This window comes from Periplaneta americana, chromosome 1, assembly GCF_040183065.1.
Source record: "Periplaneta americana isolate PAMFEO1 chromosome 1, P.americana_PAMFEO1_priV1, whole genome shotgun sequence".
Classification (NCBI taxonomy): Eukaryota; Metazoa; Arthropoda; class Insecta; order Blattodea; family Blattidae; genus Periplaneta; species Periplaneta americana.
Genome location: NC_091117.1, coordinates 175,197,888 through 175,222,628, shown reverse-complemented (window position 1 = coordinate 175,222,628; position 24,741 = coordinate 175,197,888). Strand labels below are relative to the sequence as shown.

At 36.8% G+C, this 24,741-nt stretch overlaps 1 long non-coding RNA gene across 1 annotated transcript; it reads right to left on the bottom strand.

The window, feature by feature from the left end:
* Positions 1-15,159: 15,159 nt before the first annotated feature.
* LOC138704440 (uncharacterized) lies at positions 15,160-24,342 on the bottom strand. Its single transcript, XR_011333348.1, has 3 exons — positions 24,187-24,342; positions 20,337-20,514; positions 15,160-15,327 (listed from the first exon to the last, which is right to left on the bottom strand). It is a non-coding gene; the product is annotated as an uncharacterized lncRNA (long non-coding RNA).
* Positions 24,343-24,741: the final 399 nt, after the last annotated feature.

Sequence of the window (24,741 nt, the reverse complement as noted above, 5' to 3'; positions counted from 1 at the left end):
TTGAACTACTCTTCTGTGTTGCACCCTTTGGCCCGTCTGTAGGGACTGCATTCGTTAGAGGTCTGTCTGTGGGCACTGCAGGCCTAAATAAGTGATCAGGAAATATGTCCGAATTGAGTGGACAAATTCCTGTTGAAGAAAATCCACCCAATGCATTGGTGATGGTTTCAGCTTTTCCATAGACTTCAGAAAATAAGTCCTCAATTTGAAACTGTGTAATCACCCCTCCAGGATGGTTCCTCAGCCACTTTGTAACGGCCTGATCATATGTTTTCAAAGGCCCGAAGAAAGAGACATCAAGTGGCTGGAGTCGGTGGGTGCAGTGACGAGGGAAGGCTAACATGACATGTAATCACTGTTGCCGACTTCTGTGCACTACAGAGCTGTAAATCTAAACTCATCTCACAATATTTTCCACAGAAGCGCTTTTTGGTGAAGTAGGTGCAAGTAAACTTCAGACTCGCCAAGCCTAGCTCATTCATAAGAGGATAAATCAGAGTAACAAAATTCAGTGCATATACATATTGAAAATATATTTATTTTAGAAACTTTATGGTTTTATATATTTTAAAGAAATCCCCATGTCACCTATTTTAAAATCAGTTAGCTTTACGAAAAATTCAGTCGAGCAATGAGAGAGATGCCACTATATATTACATAATTTCACAGAAGTAATCACTAATCAGCCATTGGAAACAAATTTGACCCCAATTTTGCAAATCGCTATCGCCCATAATATATGGCTTCTCATTTCAAGTCATAAACATGCACTTGGGTAAAATGACATAGTATGTCATTTTAGCCAAGTAGATGGTATGTCATTTTACCCGGAATGAAGAAGAATAAGAAGTAGTGTTAATGTGACCTAACCTCTTTATGAATTTGGATATTGTAATGCTTTTTGTAGAGGGAAATATTCATGTTTTCAGTCATGAACATTATTTCACTAATATCTGAAGCTTAAAAGGACAAAAGAATACATAACATACCTAACAATATTATATCGTCTTGCACTTTTTTCCTTTAGTTGCACCTGCTTCACCAAAAAGCGCCTTCGCTTGCTAAAACTTGGATGTAACCACTGTTTCCAGCTTCTGTGCACTATAGAGCTGTAAATTCAAACTCAGCTTACAGTGTTTTCACAAAAACATAGTACGTCATTTTACCCAAGTATGTCATTTTAGGCCTAACTCCCCTACCTGACTGAGTTTGTCGGACACAATTTTTGCAACCCCATGTGTTTCTGAAGACTATTACACTCTTACTACGTTATACTACTTTTGACCAATAAAACGGTACGAAAGGACGTATTTCAACCAATCATGGCTGCTTATCGCACAATTTTATCGCGTCCCTAGCATTTGTTTAATTTTATCGCGTCCCTAACATTTGTTTCTTTGTTTGCCAACATTTGAAACTGCGCTGGTCTGGACGTCAAATATATATATATATATATATATATATATATATATATATATATATATATATATAAAATTACAAACCACTCCAGTCGATGCACAACAGTTTCAAATATGACTCTCATTGGCATTCAAGAACAAGAATTAATAAAAATCACTGACCATACCTATACATCTTCTGAAATCCGATTTACAAATAAATGAAGAGCACCATTCGGAAATCCTGAATAAGTTGAATACACCATGTAGGCCTAAATCAACGAGTTCCACTTCTATTATGCACACGTCCAATATAACATCAATTGAACCACCAACCACATTCAAATTTGGAAATTGTACATTAAATAATTATTCCTTTTAAAATTATTCATGTTTATTTTTTACGTCATCGTCGTTAATTAAAACTTTTCTAACACTTGTGTATATTAGTTAGGTTATGTTATAGCTTCTGCTCTGAGAGGATAAAAAGAACTTCTGCTATATGATATTATGGATAGTCACGTATAAGAGATTGTTTAATATTAAGATTTATTGAATAGTAATCATTACAGTGTCTGTATAATGACACTACTGTCATCTAGCATGCATCTAGCGTAATATTTGTAATGTTGAGATGGTACAATAATACATTTGAAGACAGTTGTATTTTCGTAAGTCAATTAATATTTTATTGTATTGGAGTACTTCGTTACTTCTAATCTTTATATATTTTCTTCTAATCGTGTAATAGTCAATTAAATCCCACTCGAGTTTTGATTTTCTCTAGATAAATCAAAACGTCTAGTGAGATTACTGTTGAAAATCTTACCGTAATTTCGTCTATCAGAGAAAGTGAATGTTCTAAGGAATTATTTCGAGCTTCGAACTGCTTTAAAATTTCGGGTATTTTGGAGAAACGGTTATGGATGTACTGAATCTTTTCTTGGACGCCGTTTTTAGCAAAACATTCGTGGGCTGTGGCAATGCTGACTGCATCTTCTGCATTTAGGGAATTCAAAACGTTTTCTACTTCACTGAAATATTCCGCGCAGGTATGACACTTATCACTTGCTCGTAACTACCCCTACTTTGTTTCTTCATATCAGTGTCACTTTTTAGTGAAGCTTATTATATTGTAAATAATATTTTTATTATATGAAAATGATGCGAGCATGAAATAACAGCTATCAGGTTTATACAGCATTTTGTTCTACTTATTATATAAAACTATAGTAATGTGATTTATGAAAAGTCATGCTAGTGACCAAAGGTATCGCCAATGATACCTCTTAAAAAGTAGTGTTGTACTCCTGTATGAGAACCCAAGCAATGTTTCTGTTATTATTACGTGAATAGGTAATGTGTAAGGATGTATCAACAGTTAATATTATTTCATTTCACATATAAAAAATCGGCAATTATATTTGCTTTTCTCTTGCTGCTGACTAAACGGAATGATAAATTCAATCAAGTGGAAGCATCTAGTGACAATAAAATACAGGGACATCATTTTATTTTTACTAACATTTTTAATATTAACCTGGCTATACTTTTCTATTAACGATTGAAACAGGAAACACCGTTTGCTCCCCCTTCCACGACTGGAGTTCGATGATACTGGCGTAAAATACAAATCACTTTACTAGGTACAGGAGGGAAGAAAAGTAGTTCATCCATTTATGTAAACTAGGAAATATCGCAATTTTGAGTTTGATAATTTTCATTAGGTTTTTGTTTAATCAAAATACAGTAATGCATTAACACTTAGTGTTTTTACTCACGAATTGAGCTATCCATTCGGACGTATTATTTATGCAATGTATATTGTACTGTTACAGCACATTAGCGCACAATATAGAGAATGAAGTTAAATTGAAAAATAATCATAATATGGATATTTAAACACATTTTTGAAAATAGTGGCCATTCATTTCGATACAGGCTTCAGTTCTTTTGTGCATATTATCACACTATAGACTATTGTACCTAATTCCAATTACCAGTTTCCTCCTTCGTTCTAGTAACTCATGTTGAAATAATTCAGTACCTACTCTATAAAAGAGTACCTTATGTACTGTAAATCCATTCTTCACTTCTGCCCGATCCGAAAGATAAAATTACTCAGAAATGCTATCTACTGTCCGTTCAAGTGGTTTTGTTGCAGGGTCGTAGAAAGGGGGGGTCACGTGACATTTAATTACTTAACGAGGCCCTTTTATTTAAGTTATTTTAAACAGTTGTATAATATTACGTAGACGTCCAATTCCTAACAGAAATTTTTCAGAAAAGATCTAAGACAGCCCAGCTACTAGACTTTACAGAGGGGCGAACAGAAGCAGGTGGGGGAAACCGGGATACGACGTAGATAAACGGACGACAGTACCTGTGCAAAAATGTCATTCAATATTGAAAGCTCTTTCGTCACTGGAAAACGCGAACATATTTCTGGAACGTGCTGTACTCGCTAACTCAGTACTGCTTATGCGCCCTCGGCTCTGTGTCGTGAACGGTTGGAAGTTTACTAGTAGAAGGGGTGGGAGTGAAGTACATTCAAAAACTCAGGTACAATAAAAATTGAAATAAAAATAAAATGATGTCCCTGTATAAGAAACTCGAATGATAACCAAAAAGTGCAGATAGTAGAGTATAAGGTACCTCAGGCCACGGACCTATATCCTATAAGCGCATAATGAATGACGTGAATAAAGTTCTAAGCTATCATATATGAAGAGTCCACTTCAAGAATGATGGATGTCATTTGGAATACATTTTGCAGGAGAAGCAATTGAAAGTTTGAAATGCTTAGCGCTCAAAGCTTAACTGTGATTTTCCGATCATTACTGGACAATGGCTATCAGTGTTAATGCCATATAACATTCTATGTACATTCTATATGTCTTAAGCTATGCACAGACAGTCTTGGTTCATTTTCGACAAGAAAGTGACATCCATCATTCTTGCAGTGGACTCTTCATATGATACCGAAGGACAGAAGAGGTTATCCAATAACTTTCAGTCAGGTTGAGTGTTGCTCAGAAAGATTGTGAATGTTTCTCGACCCCAGTAACAATTTATATTTGAAATTATACATAGGCCTACCATGCATTTTGTAAAGAAATATATCAGGAATACGGACTTTTCAGGTCAATTAGGGGCAAAGGTAGATTAAAATTAAACTAGATCTCTCTCTCTCTCTCTCTCTCTGCCTTTATTGCTTTTCTTATTACAAATTAAAGATATGCGTTATTATTGTTACACTCACATTTAGTCCATTACTTGCAGATATTATCAACACAGTTTAGGTTGCTCTGGCAGACAAATTGGATGCCAGGATGGTCTGATATGCAGGACTCTCTTTGCCCTGGAAAAATAAATCACAAAAGATTAGAACATGAAAAGATAATTAACTTTTCCATCCATTGCTTTAAATATAGAATTACTTGGTCACTATTTAACCATAGTGTTGAATTTATTTCAGATTTTATAAGATTTGAATTGAGGAAGCTGCTATTGGTAAGGTTCCCCAAGTATTGATAAGGTTCCCCATCCCTTTTTTTATTTCAGCATTACGGAATAATTACTTGTGATTTGAAATATGATGTTAAGATTGCGGAGCGAATGAACCTGTTTGAATTGATAGTTGTATAAACATCAGCCCGAAAAAGTAAATTTTACAGGAGAGATATAATACAATTTTTCTCCTAAACTGTGAATGCGTGGGTGTCTGCAATTCGTGCAATATTAACCTTCCATATTGGACTGCTTTAAATATAAAATTCAGAATTATACTTTTATTGCTATTTTTCTGCAAGTTTTTTAATTTTGTGGACTCTTGTTATTGCAAAATAGGATTTGTAAAGCAAAAAATGATATAAATGCATGTTATCAATAGAGTGAACAAGCGTCCGGATTTAACCAGGACAAGTTACTTTTATTAGCTTTATCCAAGTGTCCGGACGCCCTTTTGTCCAGATTTCAAAGAAATTGCACTTTAATGAGAAATTAATTGCTTGATAATTTATAACTCGAAACGGTGTTTTTTTTAAGAAATATCATGATGTAAAAATCCCTTTACTCAAATTGTGGTTTGCAAAAATGATTAGGCCTCTCTGCGTTTACGCGGTGAACATCGTAATATGTAGAACCGGAGTTGCACTCTGATATGGGTTCGATTCCCGCTTGGACTGATTACCTGGTTGGTTTTTTCCGAGGTTTTCCCCAACCGCAAGGCAAATGTCAGGTAATCTATGGCGAATCCTCGGCCTCATCTCGCAAAATATCATATCGCTATCACCAATCCCATCGACGCTGAAGGACCTAGTAGTTGATAAAGCGTCGTAAAATAAACTAATCAAGAATAAAAACTGTTACAGTTAATGGACAACGTTATGTGAATATGTTTCGTGATGTGCGTTATTAGTTTTACGAGATCAAAACACTGAAATGTCCAATTCATGCAGGACGGTGTGCCTCCCTGCATCTTTAACCTGGAAAAAGAATTTTTATGTAACACTTTCTGTGATCGTGTTGGTAGGTAATTTCTTTTAAATTGGCCTGCAAGATCGCCAGATAATAATCCTGGTTTGGGGCTATCTGAAGGGAAGCGTGTTTCTGAAAAGACATGCGACAATATTAATCAGTCAGATGAATCCATCACATAACATGTAACATATATTTCGTAATATGAGCTCAGAGCTCCTGATTGCATCTTTGAAGAGAGGTTGCTACTTGTATAAGAAAGGAATGGCGAACACACAGGATTTACGTTGAAGTTATGACAGTGGATGCTGCAAAGATTCCAATGTATTACATATTAAGGTAAAGCTAGATATTGTAAAGAAAACAGGTCTAACAGAGGTATGATCGTATGAGCAATCAATATTACCCCTACTTTAAAAAAAACTTATACATAATCCCTGTGTTTTTGCATATCCATTGTATCTGTCCTCTCTGGTCGGGTCAAAAACCCTGATAGAACTGATATTTAAGCCTTGCGGTGAATTTCGGTGAAGTCCGAAGGACCTATTTAGTCAAATCCACTCTCCTCATCTCCACGCTGGGGCCCCCCTGGTATATTTTAAGATGCGAAAGAGAGAGTGGTGTGCGGAAAGTAGCGGGAAACTACTGCATTTACCTTTCCCATTTAAAACTGCAAACATGGCATGACGAACCTTTTCACGTAAAAGATTCTGGACGTAAACAAAGCGAAGAGAAGCGACTAGAAGCATTTGAAATGTGGATATGGAGAAGGATAGAGCGTGTGAAGTGGACAGAGAGAATAAGAAACGAAGCTGTGTTGGAAAGAGTGGATGAAGAGAGAATGATGCTGAAACTGATGAGAAAGTGGAAAAGGAATTAACTGTGTCACAGGTTGAGAACAAACTGCCTTCTTTAGAATCCACTGGAAGGAATGGTGAACGAGAGAAGAGTTCGGGGCAGAAGAAATCAGGTGATAGACGACATTAAGATCAGTGAGGGAAGTGAGAAAAAATCAGAGGCGGTATGCCATCCCAATATTTTCTCCTGAGCTATCTCGATTTAAAAAAGGGATCCCCCCCCCCCTTACAACATACACGTACATGATATATGCAATAAATTGTTTCGTGCAGTCAGTAACGCGAATCTTTGAAGCTTATGCAAACCTTTAAATTTCTTGTAGGCTGGATTCACTGGGCCTAGTCCGATCATAACTAACACAATCATTTTTGTGACACTCAAATTTCTCTTTACTCCTCGTATGACAAATGTATCCATTATTAGGCCTATATTACAAACACCACTACACCACCGCCGCGCTAGCCTGAGTAACGACCGGCGAGGCTTTGATATTTATAAGTCATTGTCGCTTCTGATTGTGGTTCTTTCAGTCCCACAGCTCCAATCATATTCTACAAAAAACTGTTGCCGCCAATGGCAATCCAGGATTGAATTTTGACGTGTACATATCAAGTCCACGTGGAGTAAGAACCAAGGTTGCCATTTTTAATAACAAATGTTTCGTTCAGTTTAGTAAAGCATTTCAAGTGGAAGTTGTAAGTTGGTGTTAATATTTAAGACGTGGAGGCCGTGGGAAGGCGATGATGAAGTTGAAAGTAATGTAAATGCGTATGCTCCTTCAACTAGTACAAGTAAGACAATTACAGGTAGCAAATGTATAAACAGTCTCAGAAAATAATTTGTAATGTGTATGCCTACGTCAAAAGTAATAAATTGGGCAAGGGACCGATTACAGAGACCGCAAAAGCTGTTGGATTAAGTAGGCAAGCCGTAAGCAGAGTTGTAGAAAGAGGTTCTAAAACATCCAAAAAATGTAAAAATAAAAAACAGAAATTTGAAAAAGCTGATAACTTCACCTGCGATCTGATTCGTCGAACGGTGTATGATTTAAAAAAAAATGGACAGTCGGCAACAGTTAGTGAAATATTCATAGAACTTCAACACACGTGTGAATTCCCCTATAAAGAACAAGACTGAGAGAAATATTGAAAACGTTATGATTCAGGTTCCGAATTCTTAACAAAAGACGCGTGATAATGGAGTCATCGAGAATAGTAACGTGGAGGTACAAATATTTGAACACACTTCGTTCTAAAAGATCGGCAGGCCATAAAATTATATTTTTGGAAGAGATATGGTATGACACCCATGATGTCCCCAAAAGAGGTTGGGATGATGGGAGTTGCTCATGTGTCTTCAGTGCCCCTGTATCTCGCGGGAAACGAATTATGGTTTTGCACGCAGGTAGTAGTGACGGCTGGGTTCCAAATTGTTTGTTCCTTTCAGCTAGAAATACAGGTGATTCCAAAGCAGATTCACATGATGAAATGAATTCTGAAATTTTCGAGCACTGGTTTACAACCAAATTAATGAAAAATCTTCCAACAAGCCCTCCATGTATAATTGTAACGGATAACGCTGCTTATCATTCCAAACTACAGTTTAGGCTGCCAAATAGATCCACAAGAAAGGATGATATTATTAGCTTCATGATACACTAGAAGTACGTAATCCATTCCCCACTATATATGTATTGCTTGAAGTTATAAAAGAAGCTAATGTCAGTAGAAAGTTTGTCATTGACAAAATTGCAAGAGATTTCGGCCATGAGGGTTTGCGGTTGCCCCCCATACCACTGTAATTTAAATGCTATTGAACTTAGGCCTATTTGGGCGCGCTTAAAACATGAAGTTCGAAAACGAAATGTGACTCCATCGCGTAGTGACAGAGTATGCAGAACTATACGAGAATGTGTTGAACTTATAAATTCGGAATTGTGGACGAAGTGTGTTAACAGGACAAGAGAAATAGAACGCCAATATAATACGTAATGACGCCGGTCGCCGCGAACTGAAGCAGTAAAGTTAAAAATTCAAACCCAAACCAAACATTGCCAATACTACTTTACGGTAAATCGCTAATCAGCGGTGCAAAATTAATTTACTTCCTACAGTGTTATTGATTAAAACTTTTCTTTCACTAACGATTACTTAAAACAGTATGCAATCCTATTTCAATAATAGATACCGTTAAGTAACAATATTTGTCACTGACAAACACTTTAAAAGAATAAGATCTGATGACACCTTGAGCAGGGAACTGTGTGATTGGTTACTTGGTTGTGAACAAATTACAGACCAGTCGCAAAAAAAAAAAAGTTTCATTTGCTGTGAGTGACGTAAGAGGTGAATCTTGAAATTCCTATTGATCCGCCTAAGAACTAACAGCGCGCAGCGAGTAATAAGATAAAGAGTGATTTCTAAAGTTTGAGTCAAGTTACAAAATAATACTTACTTACAAATCGCTTTTAAGGAACCCGGAGGTCCATTGCCGCCCTCACATAAGTCCGCCATCGGTCCCCATCCTGTGCAAGATTAATCCAGTCCCTACCATCATATCCCACCTCCCTCAAATCCATTTTAATATTATCCTCCCATCGACGTATCGGCCTCCCCAAAGGTCTTTTTCCCTCCGGCCTTCCAACTAACACTCTATATGCATTTCTGGATTCGCTCATACGTGCTACATGTCCTGTCCATCTCAAACTTCTGGATTTAATGTTCCTAATTATGTCAGATGAAGAATCCAATGCGTGCAGTTCTGCGTTGCGTAACTTTCTCCATTATCCTGTAACTTCATCCCTCTTAGTTCCAAATATACAAAATAATAATAATAATAATAATAATAATAATGATAATAATAATAATAATAATAATACAGTAGGCCTATATTATTATTAAAGCCCGGATTTCTAAGCACAATCAAACAGTAAAATAAACAAGCAAATAAGCACGAAAAATGGTGAAAATAAGCACCAAAATAAGTAAAAACGAATACACGGAAATATGATAAATTATTTGTTTCGTAGAACCCTAGATCATATATGTAACAGATAGGTCGGCCTTATAGGCTTTGACGTTAACAGCTTTTGTCAGGTTTACTACGCTGCCATCTAGTTGTTACATAAGGAGTCACGTCATAATTCCCATTTGAATTGCATTAGCGACTGTACTGCCATCTCGTGTTCGTTTACGGCGGACGGGTGGCGTTCCTGACGGTTATTCTCTTCAAAGTGCTGCCGATTTTAACATAGCGATGAGTTATCTGTTACATATATGATCCAGGGTAGAACTTTACCTTATTGAAGACTGTTGCTATATACAAGGATGTTCATCCTGAGATTTTCCTGTGTGAAGCTCCTGCGTCTGTCAGTGATGAATTATTTGTACAGTGAAAATGTTCTTTCGACGTAGCATGACGTCACGGGTGCATGTGAAAAGCGACATAGTTCTTCGGTGAATTCCTCTTCAATATCTGTTTCTTACCAGAACGCTTTTTAGGAATTTGACACAGTATTTTGTAGCCGGAATTTTTCTGTAATACCTGACTGAGTTTGTCGAATGCAATTTTTGAAACCCCACGTGTTTCTGAAATTTCTGTTACCGAAATTTCGTCTATCAGAGAAAGTGAATGTTCCAAGGAATAAAATTATTTCGAGCTTCTAACTGCTTTAAAATTTCGGGAATTTTGGAGGAACGGTTATAGATGTACTGAATCTTTTCTTGGATGACGTTTTTAGTAAAACATTCGTGGGCTGTGGCAATGCTAATTGCATCTTCTGCATTTAGGGAATTCAAAACATTTTTCACGTCACTGAAATGTTCCGCGTAGATATGACACAGCCTATATCCACGTAGGTTTCTCATCGAGTTAAAACTGGCTGAGGAGGTAAAGACAAATTTGAAAGGAGTTCACAAATTTTTTTAATTCTAATCGGTGACTTTATAAACACTTTCTTCACGCTGAAAACAATAAGATCCACATCTTTATTCTGCCTAGTCGCAGAAGTTGGTGGGAAATCCCAAGGTTCTCTCCTAATTAGAACTACGCAGTATTATTTCACAACATCCTGGGTCATACCCTAGCATTGCTTTCTTACGTATTCGACTGAAGTTAATTTTCTTTTAGCCAATGAAAAAAGGGAATCGGTGATAATTTACGGCTAGGAGTGGGATATGCACTTTTAAAATTACAGTTTGGGTAAAATATGCTGTTTTAATTAAAAATAGTAAATTAAGTAAGCAAAAACGTTTTCCTGCGAAATAAGCATTTATAAGCAAACTAACAGACACAGTTAAAATTGCTTATCTAAGTGTGTCTTACGAAGTCTAACCTTTCTTTAAAACTGTGTAAAAGAATATGCATTTTGCTTAGAAATCCGCGCTTTAATTTTTATTTTGTTCGTGGGTGCACATTAACTGCTGTGCGGACCCCAGAAGATTGCTGCCCCCCGGTTGAGAATAATTGATGTACGCAATTGCTAAGGTATGTAGCTTTTAACGTTGCTTGAAAGCTAGACACTCATATGGCTTCGACTTTCGTTTAGAACAGACCTCCACAAGATTTGCGCTCTCCGAGCCGGCTCACAGCTCATGAGCGGAATGCAGATATTGGCTGCGCTCTGTAACAGGGTGGACTGGAAGAAGGGGTGATCTCGTACAAAATGTACACAAATGTTGTTCATAAAATGAATTCGCGTTCAGTGATTACAAAACTATTATTGATTAATAAATAAATATTTATTTTGCAGAAATAATACAAATTCTATAGCTACTTAAATGTACAATATCATTTTGTCATATTTTTATTTATCAGTACATAAAAACGGGGTTTTATGCTGTTGGCAGCTGATCGTAATGAAATATCAGTTACAGATTTTCGATGCCTGTCTTTATTAAATTTGATGATAGAAATGCTCACAAATATAAATGTTGAGCCAAACATAGCAGTCAATTTCACAGCCAGCCTGTGTAGTCGTGGATATTATTGCTAATGTTTAGTCTTGTAAAACTCAACCAGGCTAGTAGTATTATTCAAACGGTCTTTAGCCCTCAGGTCACATTGAAGATCAATAAGTTCAAGCTGTAAATCGTTAAATGTTATGTTTTATTTAACGACGCTCGCAACTGCCGAGGTTATATCAGCATCGCCCGTGTGACGGAATTTTGAGCCTATCGCATTTAAGAACACTTAAATGTTATGTATGACACTGTAAATTGTATGACATTGTTTAAACTGATGTTGAAGGAATTTATTATAACCTTAAACTTCTTTCAAATTAAGACAAGATCTTGGAACCTAGAATTAAATTAATTTTGAATTTCAATTAATATTTGCACATAATCGTTTAACATGGCTTCATCACGAGCAGTTTCTATGGTTCGAAAGCGAGCCATATTACCTTCCCGAAACTGACTTACGAAAAGTGTAAGTTTACGACTGAAATCCCGTAATTTATTCAACATATAAACAATGAGCTGGCCTTTTCTCTGAAGAGAGGTATTTAAATTGTTGGAGATTAATAAATTCTAACGTACCCTACCTCATGTAATAATGCAACTTTCAATTCCTGAACTTTTCTACTGCAATCTTCACCAACTAAACCATCGTATCTCTATGTGTGGACTAGTATGAAGCATTATATTCCTCTTTCTTTCAAACCTTTGTGGCAGATAAGTATTGACTCCAGCTGGTGTGAAAAAATAAGCATTTTCCCATGCAATATTGAAAGAATTTGCCGGGTGATTACTTTTCCGTCTTTTAGATTCCTCCATTATGTAGCCGTAGATAGGCAAAGTGAAATAGCTACTGATAATACACACTACACCAGATAGCTGCGTGGACTATCCTCTACCTATAGCAGGCATACGTCATTCCGACGTAACTTTCCGGCGAGCTGTTTGGACGGCTCTCCCGCGCCGTTTGTGCAGGCCTGGTTTAGAACAAAGAGGTTTTCGGAAGTCTGGCACCGTACTGGCCCTACGTCAAGAGAATCCCGCCAAATGTCCATTTAATGCTGTTAGATCTGAAGGAAAATGCAAAAACGCTATGAGTAAAACCGCAGCAGAAGTATGAATAGGAACATGTGCAATACATATAAATAACAAAATTCAACATTCCTTGAGTTGGTTTTATAGTAGGCCTAACAAAGAAAACAGTTAATTTTATTAGTGGTATGAAGTTTGTTTATTCACATACCGGTAATTTTATTTTAGGGAGTAATAATGGGCCATAAATAAGGCTCATGGTCATGCGATGATGAGTTATTTACTCCATATCGCAGAAACTTAAATAAAAGCTGAAAATGCCTAGATAATATATTATTTGTTTCATTTCCATACATTTATGTTCACAGCAAAATAATTTAGTAGAGATACTACAACGCATATTTTAAGAACCGTTAACGTTTTGTAATGAAAAATGTGATTGTAAGTAATACTGGAGACTATAAATTTTGTTTACACCAGAGGCCGACAAAACCAACGATGCGCGAAATATAATTTTAATATTACCCACAATAGAGGAGGAAACTACAAAACGTAGGGGCATCAATGGACGTTCACGCAGTGGTGAACTGTAGACAGGCCACTACGAAAAATAATGACTCTGTGGAATATACGACAGAGTAAAACGAAATATGTTGTGTCATCGACAATGATTCTCGTACAATACCTGAGCTATTACGTGCAATCTAAAACAGAAAACCGATAATTTTGGACTTATCATGTTTTTCCCATGTACTCTTCAGATTACTTAACATTATTGTGAACTTAATTATTTATTTTCTAAATTATTTTTTTTTTTAAATTTCTTCAAAGATAACTTGAATGGAGATTGAATTGCTGAATGTGTATTTGTAATAATGTTATTTTGAGTTTACATCAAATAATGTAAAGTAATCTTTAATGGAAATAGTTTTGTTTTATAAGAATTTACATTCTTTACTATTTTGTAATTACATAAAAATGGAAGAAATCAAGAGATAATGTGAATTTTAAATAAACTTCATGATATTAAATTTAGATATAAAAAGGTTACAACGTAATAAACTTACCTACTTACATACTTACTGGCTTTTAAGGAACCCGGAGGTTCATTGCCGCCCTCACATAAGCCCGCCATTGGTCCCTATCCTGAGCAAGATTAATCCATTCTCTATTATCATATTCTACCTCCTTCAAATCCATTTTAATATTATCTTCCCATCCACGTCTCTGCCTCCCTAAAGGTCTTTTTCCTTCCGGCCTCCCAAATAACACTCTATATGCATTTCTGGATTCGCCCATACGTGCTACATGCCCTACCCATCTCAAACGTCTGGATTTAATGTTCCTAATTATGTCAGGTGAAGAATACAATGCGTGCAGTTGTGTGTTGTGTAACTTTCTCCATTCTCCTGTAACTTCATCCCTCTTAACCCCAAATATTTTCCTAAGAAACTTATTATCAAACACCCTTAACCTATGTTCCTCTCTCAAAGTGAGAGTCCAAGTTTCACAACCATTAATAACAACCGGTAATATAACTGTTTTATAAATTCTAACTGTCACATTTTTTGACAGCAGACTGGATGATAAAAGCTTTTGAACCGAATAATAACAGGCATTTCCCATATTTATTCTGTGTTTAATTTCCTCCCGAGTATCATTTATATTTGTTACTGTTGCTCCAAGATATTTGAACTTCTCCAACTCTTCAAAAGAATAACTTTCCAATTTTTATATTTCCATTTCGTATAATATTCTCGTCACGAGACATAATCATATACTTTGTCTTTTCGGGATTTACTTCCAGACCTATCTCTTTACTTGCTTCCAGTAAAATTCCCGTGTTTTCCATAATCGTTTATGAATTTTTACAACGTAATAAAATCCTACAATGTAATAAAGAAAGCCAAAAACCAAACAATTTGTGTAATTAATTCATTGAACATTTTACGTATTTATCGACAGTAATTTGATTAAAACGTGTTTGACGAGACTTTTTTTGCTTACATTCTCCTCTCGCAAGTGTTGCGGATTGATAATTGGAGTTACACTTACTCAAGGAGCACTGCAATGTTGCAACACGTTACATTTCATATTCTCAAAACTATTGGGCATATTTGACAAAAATTGTTGGCATTGACTTGATCTATTACCTCTGTAAATTAATGTAACATGTTCCCTTCCATCCTGTATATATGAATTTATGTTTGATGTAGACCTAGCTGTTGGTTACAATCGCTTCTTTATCCAATAACTTTCAGCCAGGTTGAGTGTTGCTCAGAAAGATTGTGAATGTTCCTCGGCCCCAGTGACAACTTATATTTGAAATGATACATAGGCCTGCGATGCATTTTATAAAGAAATACATCAGGGAAACGGACTTTCAGGTGATATAATAAGGTCAATCAGGAACAAAGGTAGATTAAAATTAAACTAGATCTGTCTCTCTGTCTTTATTGCTTTTCTTATTACAAATTAAAGATATGAGTTATTATTGTTACACTCACATTTAGTCCATTACTTGCAGATATTATCAACACAGTTTAAGTTGCTCTGGCAGACAAATTGGATGCCAGGATGGTTTGATATGCAGGACTCTCCTTGCCCTGAAAATATAGGCCACGAAAAATGAGAACATGAAAATAGAGATAATTAACTTTTCCATTCATTGCTTAAAATACGTGGTCACTGTGTAACCATAGCGTTGAATTTATTTCAGGTTTTATAAGATTTGAGTTGAGGAAAACTGCTATTAGTAAGGTTCCCCATATAATACTGTTCTCCATACGATTATTATCATCTCACTGGGCCTATTCCTCAATTACAGTACTTTCATTATATCAATATTACGAAATTATTTCTTCTGATTTTAAATATTATGTTAAGATTGTAGAGCGAGTGAACCTGAATCGATAGTTGCATAAACATGAGTCCACAAAAGAAAATTTTACAGGAGATACATAAAACAACTTTTCTCTTAAACTGTGAATGCTTGGATATCTGCAATATTAACCTTTCATATTGGGCTACTTTAAATATAAAATTCAGGATGATACTTTTTATGGCTATTTTTCTGCATTTTTTATTTTGTGGACTCGTGTTGTTATTGCAAGGTATGATTTTTAAAGCAAAAATGATATATAAATGCATGTTACCAAAAGGGTGACCAGACGTCCAGATTTAACCCGGACAAGTTACTTTTTATTAGCTTTGTCCAGGTGACCGGATGACCTTTTGTCCAGATTTCAAAGAAATTACACTTGCTTGATAATTTATAACACGAAACTTTTTTTTTTTTGGAAGAAATGACATGATGTAAAAATATCTTGTTTCAAAATGCGGTTGCAAAAATGATTAGGCTTATCTGGGTTTACGCGGTGAACATCGTAATATACCGACCCGGATTTGCGCTCGAATGTGGGTCCAATTCTCGCTTGGGCTTATTACCTGGTTGTGTTTTTCCGAGGTTTTCCCCAACCGTAAGGCAAATGTTAGGTAATCTATGGCGAATCCTCGGTCTCATCTCGCAAAATACCATATCGCTATCACCAATCCCATCGACGCTAGAGGATCTAGTAGTTGATAAAGCGTAAAAAAATAAACCAATTAAGAACAAAATGTGTTATACAGTTAATGGACAAAGTTATATAATTATGTTTCGTGATATGCGTTATCAGCTTTACGAGATCAAAACACTGAAATGTCAAATTCATGCAGGACGTACTGTCCGTTACTCAGGAGAAAACGAGCGGAAAGAATGTGACCTTCTTTACTATCGCTGCTGATTATTATAAACATCGCTCAGATAAGCATCCCAGTAGCCAGGTTATTACTCGTGCAGGAAACATGAGTAACAATGCGTATGGAAATTAAAGCTAAGTTGAACAGAAGGAGACCTAATGTTTCCGCTTACTGCAGTACAAATATTGGACGTGTTGTCGTACGTTATCTGTTCACATCCCTTCCTCCTCAGTCCGCTCTCGTCTTCTCCTGAGTCACCGACAGTACGAGTAACTTCTTTTAAATTGGCCTGCAAGATTGTCAGATATTAACCCTGTCTAGTATTGATTCGGGGTTATCTGAAGGAAAGCGTGTTTCTGAATAGACATACAACAATATTAATGTTAGATGAATCCATCATATAGCATGTAACATACTTCATAACATGAGCTCAGAGCTCTTGAGTACGCCTTTGAAGAGAGGTTGCTGCTTGTATAGGTTCTTCCAATAAGGGTGTCCTACTTTTAACATATATAACAGCTACCGTGTTTATGAAGCTATAGCAGTCATATTTTTCCCATGGTTACAGTTGTTATTGGCAAATGAGCATGGAACGTTACACCATTCCACAATGCGTAGAAATCAGTATAATGTACAGTATTATTAAAAAAAGTCATCCGTTCGCCAAGCATTCCGCGCATTATGTGAAGTGTATGGTGTGTGTAAGACAGAGGTCTGCATTGGACGTTTTCGCTCGAGCGCCAAGTAGTTCATAGCATAATCCGATAGTTGGCGCACATGCATGATGGGTAAAATTGTCACGAGCGATAAATACTCGAACTGTATAAGCCGAGCGTTAGACATTCGTTCATGTTACAGTGATGAACTGTGTAGTAACATCATAGATGTTTATCATTTCAAAACTTAGCAGTGTTTAACTAACCTCTCCATAGTACAACTACAAAACGTGCTTTAAAATGTAATATAAATGTTGTAGGTAAATGTTTCCCCCCCCCACACAGGAGTGATTTTGTTTTTGCCACATCTGATAGATGTTATTGGATGTAAATGTAATTATTATAAACGGAGAACACAATCACGACAATGCAAGAACTGTATCAAGTTTTCTGGTAGTAATAATAATAATAATAATAATAATAATAATAATAATTAGGGTATCAATCTTTGCGTCTGTAACAGTTGTGCAGCATGATTATTCGTTTTATTATATTTTCTGTGACGTTATCTCTGTACTAATATTGTTATTAATCTACTGCTATATCAATAATATTTTGTAAAACGTTTCTACATTATCGCAGTATTTAGGCGGAACACTATGTATGGACCTATCATATTATATATGTGGTAAATCAAATAGTGAATAATTATTTATTAGCAATAATAACTGTGTCTCGAAGTTTTTCATACTATTTTATTTATAACTTCATGTTCCTGTTTTGGTACGTTCCATTGACTGTTCCATTAAACGTTTGTCATAAACGCAGAAAATAAAGCCTTATTTTTTACCGTGTGAGCAAAACATATGTGTATCTTATCTGTCGCCTTCCATACAAGATAAGACATGTCGGTGAGATGACCTTGTACTGTGCTTCTATTTATTACGAGCGTATCACGACCGATCGTATGTCACTCGAGGGTTCAACACTCGACCGAGTTCAAGCCAGCGATTTAACTCCAATGCAGCACTCTGAAGTAAGATATCGGGCTATGATATGGGATTATTTTTGGTCTCAATTGGAAGGTATGAATCTCAGAAACGTCTGATTTCAGAAAGATGCCGCCACATGTCATACTGCTCATGAAACATTCGACCATTTGAAGTTCAAAGGATTCATTATTTCGCGTGGTGGTAATTTAACCGGCCTCCGAGATCATGTGATTTAACGCCGCTGGATTACTTCTTATGGGGTTATGTTAAATCACGGGTTTATCCCAACAAGTCAGAAACAGTTAATGACCTGAGGAACAATATCACGTGCGTTATTCGTTAAATTGAGCTTGGTATATGTTTATCTGTTATTGAAAATTGGAAGACCCGTATACTCGCAACCCAACGAAGCAGCGGTGGCCATTTAACTGATGTTCTCTTCCATAGGTAATGGCATTAAGTGTGCTTCAAAGTAATAGTACCGGTAATTAAATAAATAAACCTCTTTCGTTTATACAATTTATTTTATTTTAAAACTGTGACGCTTATTGAAAGACTATAAGAAAGGAATGGTGAACACACAGCATTTACGTTGAAGTTATGGCAGTGGCTGCAGCAAAGATTCCAATTTATCGCATATTTAGGTAATGCTAGAATTCTTGATATTGTATAGAAAATAGACCTACCAGAGGTATGAGCATAGGAGTAATCAGTATTACTCCTGTATGTTGAAAAAAAAATTCATACTGTGTTTTTGCATATCCATTGTTTTTGTCCGCAGTCACTTTCATGTGAATATTTTCTGAATTATTTCACCTGATAGATCATTCCAAAAACCTGTTTTTGAGTAGCTCATGCGACCTAATAGGCCTACAGGATGTTAAAAAAAAGTATCCAATATTTTGGGAGGTGATAGTATACATTAAAACATGAAAAAATGTCGAATCAATGTGAGTCCTACAACACATACTTTCTGAGATCTGAACACTTGTTCATAGGAGGTGCTCAATGTGACGTCCATTTATGACAATGCATTCCTCTGCCGTTCGGCGTAAGGAATCACGCTCTCTTTGAAATTGACCTGGTTGTTCTTGATAACCAAACGTCTAGGGGATTTAGATTTGAGGAACAAGCAGCCCAAGGTGTGGGGCCTCCCCAATCAATCCAGCGGTCCTGAAATATCAGCGTCAGGTGTTCACGCTTATCGCGGAAAAAATGTGCTGGTGTGCCATCATGCATGAACCACATCTGTAGTCTTTGCTGACATGGCATATACTCCAGCAAGGTAGGCAATACGTTAATAAGAAAGTCGTGATAACGAGCCCCAGTTAATCTCTGTGGTAGCACGTATGACCCTTAATCTATCGCCAAGAACACCTGTCCATACGTTGGTTGAGAATCGGTGCTGATGCCTTGTTTCTTCAACTGCATGGGAATTTTCATCAGCCCAAAAATAGTGATTACGAAAATTCACAACACCAACTTTGCTGAACCCCGCTCATATCCGCAACCAAACTTTTGTTTTCAGTATTCCTTGCGACGTATCATTATTCCATGCCAGAGGTGTCAGCTATGGTACGATTATCTAGTAGGCTGCTGTATTGTAGAGCAGAAAAATGCATTGCCATAAATGGACGTCACATTGAGCACATCCTATGAACAAGTGTTCAGATCTCAGAAAGTATGCGTTGTAGGATCCATGTTTATAGATTTTTTCCTTGTTTTGATGGATACTATCACCTCCCAAAATATCGGATACTTTTTAAACACCATATATATTTGTAGTATTACGTAAGCTATAGTTGTTTACTCTTTTAAATTTCCACTTAGGTAATGGAAGAGTAATTCTAGAATTTTCGCTCCCTTCCGTATCAATGAATCCTAATAGGCCTAATTAGTGTTGTTAGGATCGGTTCAGAATATGATGGTTGGAAGCAACCGGTATGTAGCTCAGGCAATAGGTGAGTCTGTTTGCTGATCCGTGGCTGCGCTCGGCCTTGGGTTCGAAACCTGCTTCGGCTATTTAGCTGTTTTTTTCTCTCCAGATTTTCCCAAACTGTAAGGCGACATCGTAAGGTAATGACATGGTGAATCCTCGGTGTCTTGTCGTTAAATATCATTTCTCTATCACCAATTCCATCAATGGTAAATAATTTAGTTGATACTGCATCGTCAAATAACCGACTAAAAATGACGGCTTGGAGTGGTAGTGTAAACTGGATTCACCTTTGGTAACGACACACCTGGGGCAGCACAAGCCATTTTGTGGATCTGATGGCGTGTACTCTCCGCTGCATTGCTCCTTGTTCACACCAGCGCACCTTACTCTTGAGCAGATGTCATCATCACTACGTGCAATAGCCAGCACGCATGCACAGAGCAGAATTAAACGGCAGTATCCCATCTGAAACAACCGCAATTGGAAATCTCTTCAGTTAACGTCCCATACAAAAACCTGTATACCAGCTGCTTTGAGTACTTCCAGTATTTCAGAACATGATGGAAGTCAAGTCCAGACGCTTTAGTGCTAACTGTGGCAATTTCAAGGCAATTACAGTATTAGCCATGAACAGAATGTTAGCAGAATCAGAAATAGTATATTAGCAGAAGATAGCTATGTCTCTCAAGTGCTTTACTTACTTACTTAAAGAACCCAGAGGTTCATTGCCGCCCTCACATAAGCCGCCATCGGTTCCTATCCTGAGCAAGATTAATCCAGTCTCTACTATCATATCCCACCTCCCTCAAATCCATTTTAATATTATCTTCCCATCTACGTCTCGGCCTCCCCAAAGCTATTTTTCCTCCCGCCTCCCAACTAACACTCTATATGCATTTCTGGATTCACCCATATGTGCTGCATGTCCTGCCCATCTAAAACGTCTGGATTTAATGTTCCTGATTATGTTAGGTGAAGAATATAATGCTTGCAGTTCTGCGTTGTGTAACTTTCTCCATATTATTACTTACTTACTGGCTTTTAAGGAACCCGGAGGTTCATTGCCGCCCTCACATAAGCCCGCTATTGGTCCCTATCCTGAGCAAGATTAATCCAGTCTCTACCATCATATCCCACCTCCCTCAAATCCATTTTAATATTATCTCCCCATCTACGTCTCGACCTCCCCAAAGGTCTTTTTCCCTCCGGCCTCCCAACTAACACTCTATACGCATTTCTGAATTCTTCCATACGTGCTACATGCCTGCCCATCTCAAACGTCTGGATTTAATGTTCCTAATTGTGTCAGGTGAAGAATCCAATGCGTGCAGTTCTGCGTTGTGTAACTTTCTCCATTCTCCTGTAACCTCATCCCTCTTAGCCCCAAATATTTTCCTAAGAACCTTATTCTCAAACACCCTTAATCTCTGTTCCTCTCTGAAAGTGAGAGTTCAAGTTTCACAGCCATACAAAACAACCGGTAATATAACTGTTTTATAAATTCTAAGTCTCAGATTTTTTGACAGCAGACTAGATGACAAAAGCTTCTCAACCGAATAATAACAGGCATTTCCCATATTTATTCTGCGTTTAATTTCCTCCCGAGTGTCATTTATATTTGTTACTGTTGCTCCAAGATATTTGAATTTTTCCAACTCTTCGAAAGATAAATCTCCAATTTTTATAGTTCCATTTCGTATAATATTCTGGTCAAGAGACATAATCATATACTTAGTCTTTTCGGGATTTACTTCCAACCCTATCGCTTTACTTGCTTCAAGTACAATTTCCGCGTTTTCCCTAATCGTTTGCCGATTTTCTCCTAACATATTCACGTCATTCGCATAGACAAGAAGCTGATGTAACTTTTATTATTATTATTATTATTATTATTATTATTATTATTATTATTATTATTATTCTGACTAGGCTTTGGACAATGAAGAATACCACTTCGAAACTGGTTAGGCAGGTAATTTCCTAATGTTAACACAGTAAAGAAGTTATAAAGTTAGTCAGTGATTATATAAGTGTTAAAAGTGTATTTAGAACAATGAAGATAAAAATTTTTGCTAATAAAGTAAAACAAATTAAAATATACTGGTGGTAAACATTAGGCATCACAAAAATTTCAACACTGTAATAGAAAAAAATAGGAACAGTTTCTTTCTCAAGTACTTGAGTACCGTAAACCAGGATTTGATTGGCCCAGCCTATGTTACTTTGACCCACACACGATAAAAAGTTAAAAAAAAATTTCGCACTGCGTGTTTCATCACATCATTCATTCCTATGAGTCATACGATAGTCAGATATTTTAAGAATAACTCCCGCTATCAGGATTGTCCATAACGGCCTTTGTTGGACATCTGTAATGTTCATGGCTTTTGTTGTTGTAGAAGTAGTAAATATTGTGTAAACTTCCTCCTTCCCATCTGATACCGGTAAACTTCCTCCTTCCCATCTGATACCGGTGATTGAAAAATTCAAGTAAGAGTATTATTTGTAAGCTCAAAGTATTGGCAAAATACAAGATATGTAAACAATATTTGATTATTGTAAAACACCTTGACAGTATTTTCTATCTAAAAATAAATAACACCTATACATTGTGGATTTTATTAATTTGTCCTACAGAATAATCTCTGTAATGTTGACAATTAATATTTGTAGCTCAGTGGTCAGAGCGCTTGGTACGTAGAAGCAAGGACCCGGGTTCGATCCCCGGCGCCGGAGCGAATTTTTCTCCTCAAATATTTTCAACATTACAGAGATTATTCTGTAGAACAAATTAATAAATCCATAATATTCTCACAGCTAGCAGTGCATCACAACTGCGGAATCCCGGCCAAACAAGTCACTCAACTGAGCGCGCTCCTAGTACAATGGCAGTTGACACTAGACATATACGTCAACATAGACGCCTAACTTGGAGTCAGACCACAAAGGGAAACACTGAAGGAGAAAGGTTCGATCCGGTACTGTGGATTGAATTCGGCGTAGCTCAGTGGTCAGAGCGCTTGGTACGTAGAACCAAGGACCCGGGTTCGATCCCCGGCGCCGGAGCGAATTTTTCTCCTCGAATACTAACCTATACATTGGCCCAGGTCAAAGTAATTCCTAGCGCTAAATTTTCTTTCGTTGTAACTGTTTGCAGGTCATGTCAGACCATTGAAATTAAAATACCCAATCATTGGCTATTGGAAACTTTGTGTAACTTGGGAAAGCCAGTTATATGCAGCTGTTATCACGAAAATGGAATTTATGCTGACTATATGCATGCAAGTCCTATTGGTCGGTATTGGGTACGACCCCAACAGAAGAACATTTTATTTTACCCTGTGGAAAAGAAATAAACCCTCGAAAACAATTCTCAAGGCATCAACTGAATATAAAATATCTGTAGTTTTGTTTTGTTGTTTATTTTGTTTTGCAGTCTTATCAATATAATGTATCTTTGTGTACCTCGTACCTTTTGGTGTAAACATTATTTGTAAAGAAGGATTTGTAGCATAAAACATTGGAAAGGTTTAAATATTTATCTCAAAATAAATATCTTTCATGTTTCAGACAAACTTATTTTTAAGAATATTGCCAGTTTGAAGTTCAATTTCCCAGGTGCTGTATTACATTGTCCCAGTTTAATTTTACTATGGCTATGTATGAGAAAACATAGGTGGGTCAAAGTAACCCCATGTGTCAGGTAACTTTGGCCCACAGTTGTGAACTAAGTTTTATCACATGTACTATAATCAGTGACTATTATGACTGTTGAAATGCTTTTAGGAAATGTTCCCGCACTCGCATATAAAATTTGAAGCTTTATCTCCGATATTTTTTTACAAGAAACCAGCAAAAGAACATTTAAAAATGTTTTTCAGTGGGTCAAACTAACCCTGGTTTACGGTACGTACTAAATAATTATTCCTGACCTCTGGGTCCGCGTCTAAACACTAAAGATTATCCAAGAAAAGAAATTGAGAATCATTTCCTACTTTAACATGGACGTGAAATTCATCGTCACAAGATCTGAATGTTGCTATGGAAATATAAAACAAAATAGGTGGGAATGCAGGAAGGTATTTGATTTTACTCACCTGGTGCAAAAAAAGAAAGAAAAACAGGCAGAAGACTTACCTTGCAGTTCCAACCGTATCGCAGGAAGCCAACGATCCAACTGCCAGGCCTGTACTCATTAACCTATCTCTGACACAACTCCGGAATATGACAACGCTACTCGCCACATGTCGAGGACACGATAAGTGCTTTAACACGAACACGAGCTCATTCGTGTGATTCAGCAGCGCTTATAAAGAATGGGGAAACACAGTAGTTCAAGGTCACACTTCAGTTAGTATAAGCATTCTGAATTTAAATGTAATATAATGTGTATCTACATAAGTATACGTACTTTCGATTTTACATGTAAGTATGTATTTCTTTGGGTTTACCAAATAGAAAATCGTAGGCGTAACAACATTGAAGTCCACACCTGTGGAGTAACGGTCAGCGCGTCTGGCCGCGAAACCAGGTGGCCCGGGTTCGATTCCCAATCGGGGCAAGTTACCTGGTTGAGGTTTTTTCCGGGGTTTTCCCTCAACCCAATATGTGCAAATGCTGGGTAACTTTCGGTGCTGGACCCCGGACTCATTTCACCGGCATTATCAGCTTCATCTCATTCAGACGCTAAAT